Consider the following 22,832-nt stretch of genomic DNA (forward strand, 5'->3'; position numbering starts at 1 on the left):
AACAAGAGTTCGGAGTATTCGGCCTTCTTGGAGACCTTGAATGGAGTCCTGTATAGGGGACTCCATAGTTTCTGCTGGGGGACTTCAATGCACACGTGGGCAATGATGGAGATACTTGGAGAGGCGTGAATTGGGGAACGGCCTCCCTGATCTAAACCAGAGTGGTTGTCTGTTGTTGGACTCTGTGCTAGTCATGATTGTCCATCACAAACACCATGTTCGAACATAGGGATGCTCATAAGTGTACTTGGACCAAGCACCCTAGGCCAAGGTCAATGATCGATTTTATAATTGTTCATCTGATCTGAGGCCGTATGTTTTGGACACTCGGTTGAAGAGAGGGGCAGAGCTGTCAACTGATTACCATCTGGTGGTGAGTTGGGTCAGGGGGTGGGGAAGACTCTGGACAGACCTGGTAAGCCCAAACGGGTTGTGCGGGTAAACTGGGAACGTCTGGAGGAGGCCCTGTCCGACGGACTTTCAACTCACACCTCCGGCGGAGCTTTTCGGACATCCTGTGGAGGCTGGGGGCATTGAAACCTGAGGACAATGTTCAAGTTCCATTGCTAAAGCTGCTGCGGCGAGCTGTGGTCTTAGGGTTTTAGGTGCCTCAGGGGAGGTAACCCCGAACACCCTGGTGGACACCGGTGGTCAGGAAGCCGTCCGACTGAAGAGGAGGCTTTCCGGGATTGTTGTCTCGAGGACTCCGGAGGCAGTTGCAGGTACCGACGGGCCCGAAGGGCTGCAGCCTCTGCCGTGACAGAGGCAAGCAGTGGGTGTGGAGAAGTTTGGAGAAGATTTGAGAAGGACTTTCGGTCGGCACCAAGTTGCTTCTGGAAAACCGTTCGCCACCTCAGGAGGGGGAAGCGAGGAATTATCCAAGCTGTATACAGTAAGGATGGGACGTTGTTTTCTCAACTGAGGAGGTAATAGGGTGGTGGAATGAGCACTTTAGGAACTCCTAAATCCGCTGACATCCCTCTGTGTAGAGGTGAAGCTGGAGGATGATGGGGGATTGTCGTCATTTCCCTGGTGGAAGTCGCTGAGGTAGTCAAACAACTCCACAGCGGCAAAGCCCCACGGATGATGAGATCCGTCCAGAAATGCTGAAGGCTCTGGGTGTGGAGGGGCTGTCTTGGTTGACACCCTCTTCACATTGCGTGGAAGTCTGGGACGGTGCCTAAGGAGTGGCAGACCGGGGTGGTGGTTCCCCTCTTCAAAAAGGGGGGCCAGAGGTGTGTGCCAATTACAGGGGTATCACACTTCTCAGCTCCCTGGTAAGTCTATCCAAGGTGCTGGAAAGGTAAGATTCCACCGATAGTCGAACCTCGGATTGAAGAGGAACAATGCGGATTCCGTCCTGGTCGTGGAACAACGGATCAGATCTTTACTCTCGCAGGATCTTGGAGGGGCCTGGGAGTATGCCCAACCGTCTACATGTGTTTTGTGGATCTGGAGAAGGCGTGTGTGACCGGTCCCCCGGGAGAAATTGTGGGAGGTCCTGCGGGAATATGGGGTGAGGGGGTCCCTTCTCAGGCCATCCAATCTCTGTATGACCAAAGCGAGAGCTGTGTCCGGTTTCTCGGCAGTAAGTCAGACTCGTTCCAGGTGAGGGTTGGCCCCCGCTGGGCTGCGCTTTGTCACCAATCCTTTTTGTAATTTTGGACAGGATATCGAGCGTAGTCGGGCGGGGAGGGTTGCAGTTCGGTGGGCTCGGGATCTCATCGCTGCTTTTTGCGATGTGGTCCTGATGGCATCATCGGTTCTGTGACCTTCAGCACTCACTGGATCGGTTCGCAGCCGAGTGTGAACGACTGGGATGAGGATCAGCACCTCTAAATCTGAGGCCATGGTTCTCAGCAGGAAACCGATGGAGTGTTTTTTCGGGTAGAGAGTCCTTACCACAAGTGAAGGAGTTTAGTACCTTGGGTCTTGTTCGCGAGTGAGGGGACCATGGAGCGTGAGATTGTCGGAGAATCGGAGCAGCCGGTGCGGTATTACATTCCGTTATCGCACCGTTGTGACGAAAAAGAGCTGAGCCAGAAAGCAAAGCTCTTGATCTACCGGGCAATTTTTGTTCCTACCCTCACTATGGTCATGAAGGCTGGGTCATGACCGAAAGAACGAGATCCAGGGTACAAGCGGCCAAAATGGGTTTCCTCAGGAGGGTTGCTGGCCCTTAGAGTTAGGGTGAGAAGCTCAGTCATCCGAGAGGAGCTCGGACTAGAGCCAGTTGAGGTGGGTCGGGCAACTGGTAAGGATGCCTCCTGGGCGCCTCCCTAGGGAGTGTTCCAGGCACGTCCAGCTGGATGAGGCCTCGGGAACACCCAGGACTAGTGGAGAGATTATATCTCAACCTGGCCTGGGAACTCCTGGGATCCCCAGTCGGAGCTGGTTGATGTGGCTCGGGAAAGGAAGTTTGGGTTCCCCTACTGGAGCTGCTGCCCCCGCCCCGATACCGGATAAGCGATGAAGATGGATGGATGGATGAAAGAAGATGTTTACATTATAAATGTGTAGAGTAAGCAATCTATCTATATCTTGGGATATCTCTGTGCGTGTGTCCCACACATGGCAGTGCAGCAGCGGAGGCAGGGAGTTGCTACATCCCTAAAATGTGAAGGCTCATTGATTGCAGTTCACTGCTACCATTGTCATATGCCAAAAGTGGTCATCCCAAAAAAGTGATTGCTGTCTACCTTACATGCAAATACAACACAGACAGATGTTAAGAGTGAGTTCTTGCTCTCCAGCACGTTGTTTTGTTGCCGGCGGTTGCGTACATTTCTCTGGCCGTTCTGTACGCTGTTTAAGGCTGAGCCCGGTCCCTCCTTCCTCGCCCAAGGCCGGTCGGTGCGTCCACATGATACAATTCTTCCGTGACCACCCCACCCCTCCTCCATGCAGTTGCTAGTAGCCAACGAGGACTTGACTTGAGTTTCTGCGCGGGAAATTCATCAGACGCCATATCGTCAGAACATAGCCATACTGAGAAATACAGAGAGCGTTGTGTGGAGCTGAAATCTTAACTAGCTTTGTTGCAACTCATTGGCAATGGCTTGGATGTACCGGATGGTGATTAATCAAAAAGTGACGCACTAAAGATTTCAGCTTTGGGAAATTTTAAAGAAAGTCCTGGAATAGACAACAAAGTGATTACAAAATATTCTTTCATTGCAGCTTGTTTAAAGAAATAGAGCATTGGATGGAAAGCAGTTTTCTGTATGTCTGTGCTCTATGTAGATGTTCTGCAGATGATGGGCGAGCAGTCGGCCTCATTTTGATGACCAGGGCAAAGCGTTACCTCGTTCATGACATCAAAAAGATTTTACAAGAAGTTCCTCTATGAGCCTTTCCCTGTTGAGTCCAGGTAACAGTTGCACGTCTGCTGTCTTGGTTATTAGGATTCCTCTCATCACTTTCTGGTATGCTAAGTTCTAAATCTGTGCATCTGTAGTTCCTGTTGAACAAGAGCATTCCAGTCACACTGATACCCTAATAAAACCTGTGGCAGAACTGGAAAAATGACTCAACCTTAAAGTGACAGGGAATATCAGAATCAAGAAAAGACTTCATTGCACAACAAGTGCACTTATGTGAAATTGCCTATAAACAATAAATACTGAAACACAAATATATACTACAAAATAAAAGGCTGAATTGGTTAACTGCAAAATTTGCAAGCGAGATGTAGCACACTAAAACCATAAGTATCACAGGAGGGACAATGTCCAGTATCATTCACAAATGACCAAAGGCTCAGTAATTGGTGAGATATGCCTGATATGCATCATACCTGGTGGTGACACAAGACTGACTGAACCACAACAAACTGGGGCAGGTAGTTTGTAATGGTTGATTTAATGTTCCTGTTGCAGGATACATATGGTTGACCTGACATTGTCAGAGTAATATGAACTAACGGTACAGAAGCACAACACATTACCAGGAAGCTGTGCCAGCTCAAAGATCGGTGGCCAATGTACACCACTCTAGTTTAGTGATGCGTACTAGAATAAAAAAATGACTAAATTTGAGTAATATAATTAAAATTGAATGAAGAAATATGGGATGACAATGGTGAATTTGAAGATACCAAATTGCCACCATAACATACAACAGATTTGTTTCAGGTCCAGAATTGCTAGTCCTTGAGGAACTTCTGAAAACTCTGTGTGTGTGTGGGTGTGTGTGTGTGTGTGGTGTGTTTGTGTGTGTGTGTGTGTGTGTGTGTGTGTGTGTGTGTGTGTGTGTGTGTGTGTGTGTTGTGTGGTGTGTGGTGTGTGTGGTGTGTGTGCTTCTATCAATGAGTTTACCTACATCTACAGTACTTCATCCTAGGTGTTTAGTCAGGAGTGCTTTAAATGTATACACGTCTCACAAGACTAAAAACCTAACTGACTCTACTAGAAACAAGTCCTATGCAATGTTCATGCTCAGTGGTGACATGTAACTAAGTAATTTTACTCAAGTACTGCACTTACGACAAATTTGAGGTACTGTGCACTTTACTTAATATTTCTTCTCATGCTATTTTATACTTAACCCACTACAGTTCAGAGAGAAATTTGTCCTTTTACTCCACTGTAATTATTTGACAGTAAGTTAAAGTATGTAAACAATTAATTAAAATAATTGTTGGCAATTAACCCTATCTACTTGGTGGCACAAACGATTTTCTGTTTATAAAATAAAAAATATTGAGTTCAAAATCCAACTCGACCGCTTATTTAGAATGATTTGATGTGATTGTTTTTTGTATCCCCAGCCTCCTCACTGTGCTGTCCGACCATCTGAATGCTGAGATTTCTGCAGGAACCATCTCGTCCAAAACGGATGCAATGGACTACATCACCGACTACTTCTTCAGGCGGCTGGTGATGAATCCCAGGTTAGAAAAAACCTGCTCACCCACATACATAACCAACTGCTTCAAATCATGCTGTTCAAGCCAATGCCAACGCACATGCGCACATTCTTGGCCTTCCTCCCACAACATGGTTTGAGGAGTGCCATGTCTTCGTCAAACATCTGAGCTGTGTAGACAGAGACCATTCCAGAACATTCCGCCTGTTGGTATTTGCACGGCTGTCATCCCACATTTACCATTCATTCTCTGGCTGAGGCCTAGCAGTAGGATTGTACCAATATACAGGTCTGTGAATCCTGACGCTCATCATTTGGGATTTAAGCTTGGATTTAAGGTCATACAATGTTTGGGTCACTTTGAATCGTGTCATTTGGGGGGAATGACACTTTCATGTTTCAGCTGTCTTGTCAAATAAAGGCGGAAAAATGCATCCGAAACTCAAAACACTACTGACCCAGGATATGAATACTACTGCAACTACCACTATTACAAAGATTATCATGGTTTGTATTATTACAAGTTATACTTTACAATTGGTATTGTATAATCATGTGATATCCATAATGTATTACAATTTTAGTAATAATTTGTGACATTTCAGTATATATACTAAACATAATCAGAGTATCTGCAGGTCCTTAAAAGTTATATTTAATCCCCATCCATGCATTTTCTGTTGCTTTCATAGTGTCCAGGTTGTAATGATAACAAGCTGCCCAGTACTGCAATTGTGAAAACATATTTTACTATTGCTTCTCTTTATTAATCTACAGTTACAATATTACAATCTCTAAAGGTTGAAAGCTAAACCTGTAAGGATTTGACAATGATAAGTCGAGAAATCTTTTTTAGTGTCACAATGGTGAAATTTGCAATGCATATCCAGATTGTTCTGATACCGGATTCAAATTCTAGTATGATCTCCTACTCCTACCCATAGTAACTATTTTAGTGACAGGACGCATTCTATAGATTCTTTAATAGTTGACATTATAATTCAATTACAGCAAAGGAAAAAAAAGAATACTATACATTAGGGAGCAGCATTCCATTAGACAAGTGTTCTTTGATTCATTACTGCACTTACAGTTGACATTATGTTAGACCCACGTTCTCCTTAAATCAAAAACTGCATTTGGTTGCATATGACAACAGATTTTCTTTAACAGTTGTGTGTCGGCAATCTTAAATTCAGCTTCATGTCTAAATTTTGCCTGTGAATGTGCAGATCTCCGACACCATTATCCCTGCAGCTGTGTTTTATATCGGAACAGCTAATCTGTCACTACTGCTTTCAGGCTTTGATTTCTCCGACACGCACACAAATACCACACGACACAGGTCCCATGGGTGTCGTAAACATCTGCTGGCTGACTCCCTGTGCCATCAGGAGCCTAATGGTGATGATGCTATGGCCATGACTTAATCAACAGGCGCTGCCACCAGTGTGAAATGTGTCAGTAATAAACACATTCAGCGCTTAGAACTGCATGCTGTTACATGTGGAGCGATGGGAATAAAGAAATACTTAACATTAAACACACATTATTGACCATCAGCCATCCAACTGCTGCTTCCGGCCCGCAAGTGAGGCTGTGATTACTCCTTTTACGGCACAGTAAATTATTTGTAAGATGATCATGAAGGTATCATTTATTTTAATGTAATATGAGAAGTGGGCTTCTTTTTTGTCTTTTTTTTTGAGAGTTTGTATGCATTATGCAGACAACTGTAAAATTACCCTTAATCTAGTAGTCCCCCTCCCTGTTAATGACGTCATCTTTTTTAACTTTTCACTGCAACTTAATGCTCATCTTAAAGTTTTGGCAACAGTTTCTTGTTTGATGTAATTTATTTGTCATGGAAACAGAATATACTTTGGATTAAAATGACGTACACCAATTAGTGAACTAAACTGCTATCCAGCATGTGCATTTACTTCAACAGTTATATATTTTTTATTACCCATTCTTCCATGCAGGCAAAAAACTAACAAGACAGAGCCTATTCGGGTTAAACAACTACCATTTTCAAATTGAAATCGTGATTTGAAAGATTAGTTAATCGTGAAGACTGGGATTAATCAAATGTGAATCATTTAGCTGAATGTTGGTGTAACATTTAACGTATTTTATTCCTCTTTTTATTATATATTTACTGTTTTTCATATGACAAATGCTGGTATAAGTACATATCATAGATTGTTTCCAGAAATGTCCTATTTTCAATCGATCTTATTTTATTTAACACGATGTAGAAGATGCAATATTAGCTAAGAAAAATGCAAATGACTCGTATTGTAATACTTTGCAGAAAAAATTGTAATTTGATTTTTTTTCCCCAAAACGTTAAGCCATAGAGAAAAACAATGAAGAATAAACCATTTTATATACTTATATAATACGTATTATCGACATCTTATTTTAATTGTTGAATGTACCTCTACATACTTATCACATATTTTAGTAAACTAGCAGCCTTCCTTCTCCAACCCGACATCTGTACAAGTGTTTCCAAAGTCAGAAAATGGCAACAACAGATGCCGTTTAAAGACTTGCATATGTATTCATCTTCTTGCAGCTGAAACAAACAAAAGGAAGGTCTCACACCAATACTGCGTTGCAACTTTCACAGCATTTACAAAGGACCACTTATTAGCTCCTCCACTGACACTAGAGAACAACCAGATGGCACTCAAATAGCACCCTAACCCCAGTAATGTTCTGTAAGCAGTTCTCCAACTTAACCAAGACATATTTTACATGACTTACATTACAGATTTCTACAGGTTCTTTACCCTTGCAAACACATCTTTTGGATCTTTGGAAATCCGTTTTTACCACCTTTATTGAAACCGTGCTTGGTTTCTTCCGTTTTTTTTATTTAACGTACCAACCATGCACAATTATTGGCATTGGGAGCTAATGAGAATGTCTTTGATTACATTTTTGTTGACTCATGTGTAACTCTTACTTAGCGTGCGGAGCAGTGAGCATGACCCATTTTGGTTGTTGGCCACTGGTTGTCTTATTTCAGGTAATAACAGTCTAACCTGGGAACCATTTACTGGAAGGGCTGGCATGTTTCTTTCAGCTGTGGCTTTTCTTTACAAAACAGCATGTACAGATTCTAACCAGCAACGACGTGTCGATACAGTAGTGACAGCCATTTCAATTTTTTATTCTGGGTTTTCCATTAGGCCCTAATGAGGTGTTACATCATCATGTTAATATCATTGAGGGAGAGAACTCTCAACCAATCTCTCATCTCGGTTTGGGTCTTATTGTTTAATTAATCTATCTGGGATATGAGTGTTATATGGAAACCTGGTTGTTCATATTCATGGTGTACATGTTCTAACAAAATCCAAGTAGTTTGCAGTAGGGCTGTTGAAAGTCAAATATCATTTGAATAGTAAAAAAAACAATACTATTCGAATGCGGAATTATTACATTACTTTCTATTTGAAAGTACTATTCCAACGTACCATTCCTTCCAGTTTGATTCCGCCTCCTCTAATCACATGCAAAGTGTCCTGGAGCAAGACAGTTCACCCCAAGTGGCTCCTGAGACGCTGTAGGTGGCGGTCCCTGCTCCTAATGCTAGGTAGGGTTATCAGAGATGGAATTTCACTACACTGACTGTTCAATTTCATGAAAGTTTCTTATTCGTCTCTTGTTAAAACACACTTTCTTCTGTATTTACATAAAGTAATTGTTGTGTTTGCAATCATGCTCTTTGTCCGTGTGTTTATTTATTACAGCCAGTAAGACATCAGCCACGAGTCCATTAACAAATACCTGTCAAACCTGGTGGAGAGAAGCCTGCGGACCTGGAGTTGCTCCTACTGCATAGAGATAAGAGGTGTGTGTGTGTGTGTGTGGTGCATGTGTGTGTGGCGTGTGCGTGTATCTTTAGTTCTCTCTGAAAATTCCACAAATTCTTTAATATGCCATCAAGTTGTGTTTTGTCAAATTGTTGTTTCTATTCATGCTCCAGGATGATCAGACCATTGAGCCACTGACTTATGGTCGCATCTCCTCCTATTACTACTTGAAGCATCAGACCATCCGCACGTTTAAAGAGCGACTGGGGCGGAGCTGCCCATCCGAGCTGCTCTCCGTTCTGTCGGTGAGTTTCACACGGTCTACGTATATACAGCTACTGTGTTGGGGCTGGGACGGTTACAACATTATCGTGTCACGTGCCTTAATGGCATATCACCGCATATTTTTATTTTATTTTTTACTTTTTGCTCACGAAGTTACATGGACAACAGATATTGTATATGAAATATATAATGCAATATCATTGTTAGTTATCCTTATGGACTGTCTTCTATCCTACAGTCAAGACTTATGGACAGAATTTTATTTTTAAGTTGCTGTCACTTCGATTTGCACATGAGGAGGGACAGTCCTTGAGTTGAGGTGGACGTGGACACATTAACGTTAATGCTTTCACCTTGCACATTAGCTTGCAGATAGCGAGTTTCCCTCTGCTTATAGCTTAATCCCTACAAATCGCACGGTTGAGTTTCAGCCTGCATGCATGTTTTGTAGCTAAACAGAGCAGCTTTTGTTGGTTATGTTGGTATTCGCTGTGCTGCGAAGCGTCTGCTTCGTTTTTTGTTTTTTTTACTTTATTGACAAAGAGCTTTCTGAACTGTCTGTGAAATAGATCACAGTGAGGAGAGAAGAAGAGTGGCTGTAAATGACGGCGAAACACAGTAAAGACTCTCATTTGAGCTGAATGGAAACACCGTGCTAAGGTTACCTGCGGTTTGACAACAGATAAAGCCACTGTGTCTTAGAAACTCAATCTTGTGTTTTATTGTTCACTTTATCTCACTTTACATCAAATTGCCATCTCTTTTTCCTCTCTCTTTTCCTCACAGCGGCACTCTACTCTCCGTTAACGCTCGCTCTCCTTGCGCGACCACACAGGCACTGACGTCACTCACTTAGGCACTCTGTTGTCCTCGCTCTAACGTATGCTACTCGTAAGGCGTTGTGGTTTCCGCACTCCCGCAGGAATTCTTGCTTTCAACCGCGGTAAGAAAAACCTGTACCGCCTAGCTGCTGGTCTGTCACCACTTACTAAATTTTGCTTATCAATGTCACAACTTTTTTATAAATATATGTGGCTCCTTTGTCACACATTTGTAGTTGAAGCCATTAATACTTTTTGTTTTGTTTTATATAGCACTTTGGTGACATGAATGTACATGCAGTTTTGTGTTTGATCACTGGGTGGAGCGTTTAGGTATATAGGTAATTATCAGACACAGGTACAGGTGCGTGGGAACGAAAGCAAACAACTTTTTACCGTGTCAGCATGGCTTGTCAGCGGTATTGTTCGATTAGTGCTTAGCTGGAAAGCAGAATGAAACTTGCCTATAAATGTAAATGTCTATAACACTAATAACAATAATTCTTAATTCTTTGTTTTTTTGTTGTTCTGTATCAGTGATAGAAGTTATACCTTATTACACTTGTTTTGGCATTTGCCAATAAAGATATTAAGGGAATGTTCATGCCCACACATGCATTTTACTCCCTTCTATGTATTAACACCTTTGGTAAGCTTCGTTAACGCTTCTCATGCTGGGGCTTCAGTGTGATATTCGCCCTCTTCCTTTTACTGATTCCTTGTGCATCAGCACTCTGGCTTGTGATGGTGCGATCAACCCCAGACATGAGACAGTATTATTCACTGAGCGTTATTATTGCATCCCACGCAATCCCACGTAATTTCAGGCAAAGCAGCCCGATGGTTGGGTTAGGCATTGACCTTGAGGGTTAAAGTTAGGATAGCCAGGGGAAGACCTGAACAAATCTAGCGTAGGCATGGACGCCTGGCCATCGTAGCGTGGTGGCTTTTGAAGGGCGGGACTTGCCTCAAAGTTGCGTGGGTTCTCTAATACCGCGTCACTGAGGGGGGAGATGACATACAAATTTTTACCCCTGCTTTCATGGATCAATTCTGTTTGTATTTATACATAGTGCATTTCCTTATTTCATCAATTATTTTTTTAGGCTACCTTTGAATTTTTTAGATTTTATAGAGCAAAACGTAAGAAAATCAAGTCATTTTGTAAAGTGCAGGGATCTTTTTCCTTGTTTCAAGATACTACTGCACTAATTAAAACCGTCAAGAAGGCCATGTCCTAGTGACGGATATTTAATGTAGTATAAAATGAGGCCATGTGTCAACAAACAAGTGAAGTTTTGCTCAAAGAATGTTATTTTCAATGACATCTCTAGTTATTTGAAGGAAATGGATGTATTTCTTGATCATCTGTCACCAGGTGTGGAAGATCAGATCTGTATGCAGATGCTGAAATTTTTTAAAAACATTTTTGACTGCTAAAATACATAAATATAACAATTTAATAGTCTACATTGTTTAAGACTCAGTAGACACCTTATTTCAGCAAACTTTACTCAAACGAGTTAAATGTGCTTAGGACTATTTACAATAGCAGGTAAATAACCATTCGGTGCTCTAGTATAGCCGCATTTCCACTGCTGGTACGGCTCTACTTGCTTGTAACCGTTCATTTTTTGTTTTTTTTATTAGATAAAAGATTGCCTACTTTTGTTGGTATCATTTAAAGATCCAAGCGAGCTGACCAACACTTAAAGGGGAAGACCACTACTCATATAACCACAATGAGTAGACCTACTATTTAGAAAAAAAAAATAATCTTTAAAATAGAACCTCCTGAAAGAAGCAATGCCATTGGACTAAAGTTTAAGCCTAAAAGAGAAATGTTTACAAGTTCACACTAGAGATTTATTTATTCATTATTTTCTTTAGATCTTGCTTCACTTTATTTTTGTATCACATTGTTACCATTCAGCTGGAAGTCCTTCAGTGAGTTGTGGTTTAACCTGACTTCAATATTGATGCTAACATATGGAGGGAGTTACTCTGAGACACACCTCCTTGCACACATGAGTTGAAAGCAAACCAAAGCATGCCATGCCATGCCTTCCCTCCCAACAAGCTGCGATACATAGGCCAGTCATCACGCCGCCCTGTCCACTCCCCCCTGTTAGCTACAAAGCACTTGCATGCTCTCTCCATTGCCCCTAATTGCTGCAGTGTGGCCACTAATGAGCAACACCCACACCTCGCTGCTGCACCACCCCCCACCCCCTCCTACACACACCACTCAGCCTGTTTTTGTCTCTGTTTTCTTCCCTGCTGTATTTGTCCTCCCCCGCCTAATACGGCACTGTTTCTCACAGTGAAGTAAACTGCATCAAACATAAAGTTTGTCCAACAGACAGCCAATGTGTTGTCATATACAAATATCATGCCAGGCAGTGGTGGAAGAGTATTCAGATCTTTTACTTCAGTAAAAGTACTAATACCACACTGTAAAAGTCCTGTATTAAAATGTTACTTATGTAAATGTATGTAAGTATCATCAGGAAAAATTACCTAAAGTATTAAGTAAAAGTACTCACATTTTAGACACTCAACTCAAGTTTAATGGTCTAATCTTTCAGCTGCACTTGTGGGCTGTTATATTGTTGGTTAGTTTATTTTTAATAAAACATTGTCATATAAATACATGTGTTTTGTGTGCAGAAATCTTGTAAAGTAACTAGTTACTAAAGCTGTCGATTAATGATTGCTGTACAAAGTACGAATATTTCTCTCTGAATATAGCCAAGTAGAAGTAGAAAGTGGCATGCAAGTAAAGAAAACAAGTAAAGTACAAATACCCCAACATTTGCCTAAAGTGCAGTGCTTGAGTAAATGTCTAGTTACATTCCACCACTGGTCTCAGGTCATGAAGAAACCTGACATTTTGGTGACAAAAAAACTGCTTCTATCCTATATTGCTACATGATTCGGTAATACTGTCATACATTGTACTCACCAAGCAAATTGGCGAGATCATAAACAGAACCCGAACAGGGCCGAACACAAGATTAGCAGGAAGGTTGAACTAATCCTCTAGTTAGACAAACTTAGTTTAGAGGAGAAAGCAAGGCACAATGGTGCCAATGGTGTAGTCCCTTTGGGTGGACTTTGGGCTTTTTCCCTTTGTACCCGATGAAGTGCACAAAAGATGTATTAACACTTGAAGGAAAGGGAAAAATTTAAAAAGCATAATATCAGCACTCCAATGTTTGCCACGGCAGTTGAAGAATATGCCATTTATAATGCTGCTTCAATCATCATCAACGCTTACTATCATTTGTGTAGCCATTTTCTTTTGCTTTTTTTTTTTTGGCATGGAGGTTGTTCTCCCATTCTTGATGCTGTCTCTGATTGGCTCTGTTATTGAGACTTCAATGAGCACAACATCAGACTATGAATGGCTGAAATCTCTCATAGATGTTGGCCCGGATTCTGGGGCTGGAAGCAGATTAGCTTCCTTTGCAATTAGGTTATATTACAGGCAATGCTCCTTTCATTCTACCTCCACATATGTGCTTTCGATAACGGATTAACTGTTGGTTGTTTACAATTTGTCAAATCTCTACCTCTTCTCTTTCTTGCCCTGTCAGACTCTGATCTAGAAATATTGCTGTGTTCCCAGATCTCACCATTACTTTGTTGAGTACAACTATGAAAATTAGATCAGTGGTTTAAAACAACCAACATTATTCCCAAACCTTTGATTTGGAGGAGTTGATTTCCAGTCACAGCAGGGAATAAAAAAAAACAGCTGCTAAAGTACTCTGTTATGTACTGTTTACTTTTTTAAGATGAGAAGTGGCGTCTCACGTCAGCAAGTATGAAGTAACTTTTTTTACCATCTGCCACGGTCACCTTTTACCAGCCAGTTGTTTTTTTGCCTCATAAAGTGAACAACAGGAATGGGCTGTGTCTCTATGAGCTACCTATCCGTCCTATTCATGGTAGCCTACTCGTGGCATTGCGCCGTCATCACGTGCTGTAGTAGGGGGGCCCGCTTGATTATCCAGCATAAAGGCATAATTTCCTATCCTGGGCTGGGACACACACTTCACGGTTTGATAAAGTACTTATTGGACTTAATTTGTATTTGCGCCTACAGAATGTGCTATCTCATTTAGGTCATCCTCTACAATCCTTGTTTTTCCTGCATCCACCATGGTGTAGGTTGTGTGATTGTATGCCGTTTACGTGGTGTGCAGGTGTGTTGTGCGTGCGTCAGTTGCGAGGGAAAAGAAGCAGCTCTGCCCTCTGCAGCCAGCCGACAGGAGAAACGGCAGCAACTTTCAGGACTTTATAGTAAACAACATTACAGCCTACTTGATGTAAAATTATACTATTGGCAGGACGTTTTGAAATGTTTTGCACCGTCTTTTGCCGGACTTGTTGTGTAAATGGAGATTTGAGTCACACCACGTCTGTCTTCATATCAGAAACAAGGAAATGAATTGACTCGTTCTCACTCCCTTGGTCAGTGGCGCACGTGGACTGCTGGATTGTCGCGAGTACTGAAAGTGCGATAATGGCCCCGTCTGTCAATCAATGTCTTCCAGTGATGCGGATCCCTGATGGTCCGGCCCGCAAGCAACTTCTGACCCTGCTATGATAGTTCGCGTGTGATCACTTAATTCTCATTGGCTCCCTGCCGATGTGACAGGTAGATTGACAGTGTTACCGTCATTGCAAATTCACCCATATTTGCAGGTGGTCGGGTGTTAATTTCAGGCTGACCGTGGAGAAGATGGCAGTTTTAGCGCGTTGTTGCCATAATTTTAGGCCAAGACATGGTGGTGTCAGTCGGTAAGAGCTCCACATAAACACAGCTTTATGTCAATATAGCCAGCACTACATTAGCTACTCGTGTGCTGTGGGAGTATGTCTGGCTGTGAGACAAGCATCTAGCAACATTGTTGTGGATGCTACGGCTCAGACTGGCACCCTCCGTACACTTTGAGTCTGGGGGGGGGCGTAAAATGTCCAAAATAATAGGACATTTTGAATCAATATAAATATAATAACATTAATAAATATAACTATTGTGAAACATAATGATCACCAGCTCTCAAATTCCAAAGTGACATTTCCAAATGTTTTTTTTGACCGACAAACATTCCCCAGGCCTGATGTATATTAATTTACAGTAATACAAAAAGAGAAAAAATCCTCCCAGTAACCAACTGAACCCTTGAATGTTTTTTTCCATTTGCTTGATAATGATTGATATTGTGGTTGATTGAGCTTCAGTAATTAATTATTTAGTTGTCTTTCTGTACCTGCTGGGACAAAATCAAATTAAGAGGCTTTTCTAAAATGCAACACAACGATTTCTGTTATATTTGGGACAAACTGCAGAAAATGTCATCTCCCATTTCAAGAAATTTACTATGTACTGTATGTCTGTGTCCTTTTGTAGCAGTTGTATGTGGGCCTGACCCCACAGTAGGGCCTCAGCTGTGTGTATCTCCCTCCCTTTTTGTTTGCGTTGCTCCCTCTTTCAGTTTTTTCTCTGCAATTAGTGCTTCAAAGCCCGCTCTCCCATTACTTCTCCCTCCTCTGTCCTCGTAAATGTTCCTATCATGGGCTCTGAGGTGGTGTGGAGATCTTGGTCATGATGTCTGCTTAAGACTCTAGTCTCTCACCCAGCACATCAATTGCGACACAACGACACTAAAAATAAATCATTCTGCGATGATTCCTATTTCTACCCTCATCCCAGCCCCCCTCCGCAAGTTCTTTTTAAGGGTCTAGCTTTTGAAACACTGGCGTCAGTTAGTGATGGATGGAGCCTTAACCGTCCAGGCCGGGGGAAGCTAATACAATGCCCCAGCACAGCCTGTTGATAAGGGAACTACCAAAAAAACTTAAGTCGAAGTTACTGAAGTACCATAGAGGAGAGGACCATGCGTGTCCACGCATCTCTCTGAATACAACACAACAGGCGCAACACGCAGCCACAGCACAGGAGAGATTGATGGACCGTCATTGTCATTTTAGTAATCCCGTTAACCCGGTGCTTTTCATTGTTGTTTTCCTATTCCTGTTTTGCATTCTCAGAAATGAAATTAAAAATGTGCAAATTCAAATATCATTACAATCTTCGGTCGATCTTTACAAGCGGCAGGGAGATGTATGCCGTACAGATGCTCTGATTAAAAAGGTCTGCCACAACATGTTTTAGACTTCCTGTTTACTTTTGATCTCTGTCTCGCAGGATGCAGAGGGTATGCCGACTGCGTTCAGACCAATGAGGACCAGCTGACAGCCAGCTGGCTCCAGCAGCTCCCCCTGCAGGTTAACCCCCCACGCCTATGAAGCGCCACACCAAACCCACCTGCTCTGCGCCACTTCAGCCCCGCCACTGCATCAGCGACTACAACACCGATCAACCGATTGGACACTCCATTCGAATTTGCCAGGTAAGTTTAATTGGGCTGCACAATTACTAATGTGATAAAATTAAATTAATTTAGCTGACATCACAAACATTGTTTGTTTTTGTTTTTATCTGCTTCAGTGCTACTTAGAAACAAGAAAAGACAGAGAAATATGTGGTGTTTTTTGTTGGTGCAGGCCCAGCAGATTAATTTTTCAGTCTGGCGGTCGATGGGCTTGTGTGTATGGTTTGACCATGTCCTGGTGGAGATAGACCTTAGCCATCCGCTGGTACACAATACACAGTGTCTGATTGGTTTGAGCAGCCACTGGGGTGCCGCTGCAGAATGCAGAGGAGCGGTGTACATGTGGGAATCTTTGGTAGGTTGAAGACAGCCGGGCATTTGCATTCGGGGTGGAGCCGCGAGTCAATGCACAGATTCACTTCTGAGTCACCTTGTAAGTGTGCTCCTTGAGGTAGGATGTGAGCCGGGAGAGTGCAGAACCTGCAACTCATAATTCCGTGCGGGGTGGAAAGGAGGATCTTCTGGTTTACCGTGTAAAACGCTGAGTGAGCACTAAACGATTGTCCAACATGTCAGAAGAAGCATAAATAATGGTTTAATGGCATTAAAGGACCAAAGCAAGTGAAAATAATATCCCCACATGGATCTATTTTTTATTTAGTGTGAGTGACTTTTGTGTTTCTAACATCCACATGGCAAATACCTGGATTTGCCTAATTTACAAAAACTTCACGTAGCAGACTAAAACTTTTAGGCATGCTGACGTCGCTGTATCTGGTTAAAACGACAATCATGGCCGGCAGCAGAGTATATACCAATGTAACAGTGCTCTAACTAATTGACATTAATTTCATGATAAACTTGACAGAGCCAAGAACATCATTGATACTGAATTGTAAGTTTTTTTGCAGTTTAACAACACACAGCGGTTAGTGTCTATGGGTGAAATGTCCTCTGATGGCGTCCATCATGTGCAGTATCTGAATCTCCCAGTTAAACTTCATGTTTATCACATCAATAGTAATAGCTAAGAACTTTATTTGGACTCTTTATTCCTATATTTAACAACAGTGCTTTGGAGCGTGTGCCTGTTCGGAATAGCCGGTTTGGTTGTTTCCCGGTATTTTTTATGCTATTCTTATTTAGTTTTATGTATCTCTTCATTATTTTTTGGTTGTATTTTATGTATTTTCTGTTTCTGCCGTACTGCTGCAACAACCAATTTCCCTATCTTTTTTCTATGTTATTTAGATTAGATTAGATTAGTTTTTAATCTTTACAGTGGAAGTAATATGCTTTTTAGAGTATCTGAATATGCACAAATGCTCAATAAGTAGATCACTTGCTAGAATACCTTCTCAGGTAATGATAATCGGGATTATATAAAGCTGTCTACCCGGAAGAAGGTAGTGTGGGATGCACTTGTTCACACGGTTTAATTAGGTATTTCATAACACATGAGTACAAGACTTTGTGTTTCAGTATCACATTTTGATTTTGTCATCATAACATTCCACGTAATATCAAAACTCCCAGTTTACATTACAGTAAAACAAGTTTAGAAGCATCAACACTAGCCTAACTTTTCTATTGAAATAACAGCTGGTCATTTGGTTATTCACATGATAAGGTTCAAGAGGAATACATAACTAATAGTTTTTTTGAATTATGTACTGCACATGAAAGAGAGCACATCTTGGAAAGCGGTGCTGTGTTGTCGATGAGCCGAGAATAAGGGTGAATGTTAACGTTGTAGGTTTTTGCAGCTGACTTGCGATCCATCTCATAAAACCATGATGCTCCGCGTGAATCAACCACCCAGGACTCTCTTGTTCTGTGCATCCCAACGGTGTGTCCTCTGTGTTATGTGGCTTTAAACAAGTATTGTGAGACAAGGGTATTGACACACAGACAAGTTTATGGAGTCAATAAGTGTTGACCAACACCCTATAATTTATTGATCAAAATTGTCTCATGCAAGTTTCCTTATATCTAAGTATATGTGCCGCTTCTGCACTGTTTTGAAGTTAGAACGCATGTCTTAACGCCTTAACCCTGTTCCCACAGCTAAGGTGGGTGGTTGTGTTGTGGTGTGTGGTGTGTGTGTGTGTGTGTGTGTGGGGCTGCGTGTGTACATGTGGCTTTGATTTTTCCATCTGTATCCGGCAGTGATATGCATGGCTCAATGGCTGATTGGCTACTTCTCGTGGTGTCCTGCTGCTACCGTTACTAAATGGTTTCTGGTCTTCGGTTCTTTATGTTTTTTTTAAGTGAAGTAGGTTTTTTATTGATACCTTACTGTGCATGAAATAGTACATAAAGCGAATACAACTTCTTGTCACTACGTCACGGGTCTCGGCATGGCGTATCTAATTGGAAACACTGGACAACCGCATGGCTCAGAATGATTGTCACATCGGAGAGCGAGAGGGAAAATGTATTGATATAGACATCTGAAAAAAAATTCCAGCGCCAAACTTGACCCAACAAATTGCCCGGGCCCGAACTTCAAAAGTATGGATTCAAAACCTGCTTATTTGAAACCCTGCTGGGTGTTTCTTAATCTGGTATAAAAATGTAATATTGTCTTTACTTAATAACTTTTCTCTCCTCAGTCCTGCGTATTGCTGCCATGAAGCGGCTCCGTTCCGGCCATCATATCTCAACCTGGTGCAAGATCGTCCAGGCCGCTGGCTGCACGACTCCTCATTAGACAGCTGCCCCATGAAGCACAACAAGAACCTCTATCTTTTCAGTACACACACATCCTCTTCACCACAGTAAGCCTTAATCCTATCAATTTGTAGCTAGCTCTAGTAGATGGTTATCGGCCTGTTGTGTCTCCCTGCTTCCAAGCTGTGCTTACTGCGATCATGAACATACATCTGTCCATGTTCCATTAATTCTGAACGCATCTTCACATGTTTTTTTTCTTGCAACCGGGGCCCAATTTGCCTATGTTTCTGCCCTAAGTGACTGATTGGTAAAAGAATCTTTTGACATTGTCCGGATTAAACAGCCTGCAGCGGCAAAATCCAGCTGCAATGTATGTTAATTGCATTGCCACCTTCCAATAACGTCACAAAGTGCTTGTTGCTATTGACATGTCTCAGATTGTTATTAAGTGTCCACACCACATTATGGAAAGATCCTCCGAGCAGAAAGTCTTTTGTTAAAGACTAAGAGTGCTTTTTTTGTTTAATGAACACATCCCCTAATCGCTATTGGTCAACCGCTCGGAATTTCCTGCTCGGTAAAACACCCTTCTTCAAGTCGTACATAATCAATAATTGCAAAAAGCAATCTTGTCCTCTTTTCCACACTGTTCCAACCCTCACGACATTCCCCCATTGACATGTGTAATATCTGGCTCTAAAAACGCTTAAGTACTGTTGTATTTAAATGGGGTCTGGGGACTTTGGCAATGGCAATTGACCTGTGTCTGGTTAAACAAAGATATTACTCTTTACACAAAAGGTCTATGCTCTTAGGGATCCTTGTCTATAATCTAGTCACACTTGAATAATTATCTGAGCCTGTCATGGCAAACCAGAACTTTTAGTGTACGAAATTGACGATGCGCTTAATGCCCCATGCGCCCGGTTCACGCTTGCCGTGACAGCGTTCCTCCTCATAACTGTACAATTTTCAAGATTTCTTTCACGTTACACCATTTCGGACCCAATGCATGGGAAAATACTTTAAGCTGTATTATGTGCACCTTAGTCCTTGTTTATCTATTAAATGTTTGTGAGCATTACACCTTTAGAATCAACTCAGCGCACCCATCAATTACATTTCGGTAACTTCCCACCACTGTATCAAACCACATGCAGTCACACTTATAGACCTAGTGTTCAAACAAACTGGAAGATTTTTACATGCCGCCAACCAGAACCCACACCATAAGTTTTCAGCCTGCGTCCTCCACGTAATATTTTTGGTCCAAACTCATAAAAGGTAAGAGCGGGATGATGAAGGTAAGCCCGCTCATCCCTGTGGTGAGAAACGGCAGAACCAGAAGGTTAGGAAGTTTTGGATACTGCCTCTTACCGAGAAATCTCCCTTCCCCTCTGAACTCCATAGAAAATGGCAATAAGAAGGAGAGGCCAACGAAGGGACTCCCTGAGTGATTGCTGCCTGCAATGAAAAGGAGTGTTGTTCCGCTGCTATTTGTGGGCAAGATTTCAATCAAGTCAATGCAAGGTAAGATACAAATATCATCAGTCAAACCAAAAATCGATACGCATAGATCTTGATTTTTCCGTGGGCGATACTGTATCGACCGATACGCCATATCAGTCCTGTTATTATATTGTGTTGGTTTGTCTTGCTTGACAACCCAGTGGCAGGCAAAAGAAATTGAAGTGAGATAACCAACGGATTGTTGACAAAGTTTTCCTCTTGGGGACCATGATTTAAATTGGGAAAAATTTGAGTAGAAAAAAGCAATAACATTGAAATAATCAGCAGAATATTGCAATATGATGATATTGTACCGTGAGGCCTCTGGTGATTCCCCATCCCCATGGAATGAGGATGTCCCATCAAAATCATAAAAGATATTCTTTGGAACTTTGATTTTACACAAAAAATAACCAGGAAAAACATAGATTCAAGGACTTTATTATTGTACGTTTTAGAAAATGATCTTCACTATGGCCTATTCCAACATTTAGTGCATGCAGGTCACACACTATCTATCTGTCTCACCCACAACACACACACACCCACACCACACACACACACACACACCCACAACACAACACACACACACACACACAACACACACACACTCCCCATTTCAGTCCGTGCCAGAGCAGTCCTTGTCACTGGTGGGCCCAGAACCTCCAGGATCCCCCCAATTACAGCTCCATTGATAGGGTTTACCGCTCCAATTTAGTGCTAAGTTGCAGCAGTCAGAGCAGTGTCGCGCACACAGCAGGCCCTGTGGCTTCACCAGATCAGGGTCCCGCGCTTCTCCTCCTTCCCCACCTTTACTCCTCCAGCCGTGTGTGAAGTTGGCGGCCTTCTAATTAAATATCAGATTTGCAGCGCGTTCCGTTTGGCTTGCCCAGGAGAGTCACTCGTCACATAAATATTTTGCCGGGTGAATCAAGAGCTTTTCCCCTCAACACGCCGCACGTCCGCACCACACACACGCGCGCACACACACACACACACACACACACCAAGCACACCCCTGCGCTTTTATATTTTTATGTCTTATTCCTCCTCATGGTGGGGCTTTTGCAGTGACCAAATGTTAAATCTCCATAAAAACCTTATAGAGGCACCTAGACCAGGGAACAGTGCTGTTTGAATAATCAAGCTTCATCAAAAGCCGAGTTCTGTACAGTAAGTCTGAAAATCTTCCATCTCTGCACAGACCCCTCTTCAAACCCTCATTTTCTTTCTCTTTTTCTCACATTCTGTACTCCTTACACTCAGGCGTTTGCCAAAAACAGGTCTTCCCATCATAATGGGAAGACCTTAAAGCTTTAAAAAGCCGCCGGGTGAAGCCTCAAAAGTGACTTCAAACTTTTGAATAAACACAATCCAACGTGTGGTTTGGTTAGGCCGGTGTGAGACCGAGAAAATGAAACACAGCACGAACTCTCCAGGAGTTTGTGTAACGCTGACTGGTTTCCCTGAACACAACCAAGTCCTCCTTCTCTCTTCTTTCTCTCATTCCTTCGTGAAATGAAGTGCACTCTGAAACATTTGAGATCCAAAACAATCTGACGGAATAAATAATTGTTAATTAAAGTATACTTCTGCTTTTTGGGGGGGGGGGGCATTAGGAAAACACAACAAGAGGTCCCCATCCTGTGGACAAACTCCAGATCCCTTTTCTTGGTTTGAATGATGCCCAACATCATCTCTCTCTCTATCTTCTCTCCTCCCTCTCTCTCTCTTCTCTCTCTCTCTCTCCCTCCTCTCCTATGACCATCTTGTTTTCTCGCCCTTCCGGCATTGTCCTTTCCTGAGTCATCTCCCGTTGGAGGTGAGATGAGTTGTGAAGGGCTGGTTGGAGGAGAGCCATGAGGAAGCAAGCGCCCCTGCCTGCGCAGGGGCCCAACCCGAATGGCGGAGAGCCCGCTGCTGGGATGTCCAAACGCTGCCAGGAGGTAAAACGTCCTGCAGGTGTCACTGAGACGCATCAACCTGGGCCAGCAGAGTGTCATAGCACAATACCCTTGTAACTGTACTGTAACTTACTATCAAAGTAAAATTAAAATTCTTTTATTTTGAAAAGAAGGTGATTATGAACTTTATTGTGGCTTCTCTATAGTAAAGCTCATATCAGGTTTACCCTCCTTCCAAACATCAAATTCATGCCTGACATTAAAAAAGACGAATCAACAAACAGAATACGACAGAACCTTTCCTGCAATGTAATGAAAAATGTCTTGCATGTAAAGTAATGAAGATCTTTAAGGGAAATGCATCTGATAAATATACATTTAATTTAGAAACACGTAGTGATACAGTAAAAGTTTCCAGAAATTTTAAAAAAAAAGCACTTTGCGTATGTGAAAAATTCTACTTAAGTACTTTACAACACTTCCCACAACCATACTCTATACGCTACTTTGAAAGAACCAATCCCAAATTGTGCC

General features: G+C 42.3%; 1 protein-coding gene and 1 long non-coding RNA gene across 4 annotated transcripts in view; both read left to right on the forward strand.

Annotated features, from left to right (window-relative positions):
• ascc3 (activating signal cointegrator 1 complex subunit 3) overlaps positions 1 to 22,832 on the forward strand; it is a 263,454-nt gene that overhangs the window by 182,971 nt on the left and 57,651 nt on the right. The window lies entirely within an intron of this gene.
• On the forward strand, positions 3,330 to 4,829 carry LOC116691609 (uncharacterized). Its single transcript, XR_004332511.1, has 2 exons — positions 3,330 to 3,370; positions 4,769 to 4,829. It is a non-coding gene; the product is annotated as an uncharacterized LOC116691609 (long non-coding RNA).

The sequence above is a fragment of the Etheostoma spectabile genome, chromosome 6 (assembly GCF_008692095.1).
Source record: "Etheostoma spectabile isolate EspeVRDwgs_2016 chromosome 6, UIUC_Espe_1.0, whole genome shotgun sequence".
Classification (NCBI taxonomy): domain Eukaryota; kingdom Metazoa; phylum Chordata; class Actinopteri; order Perciformes; family Percidae; genus Etheostoma; species Etheostoma spectabile.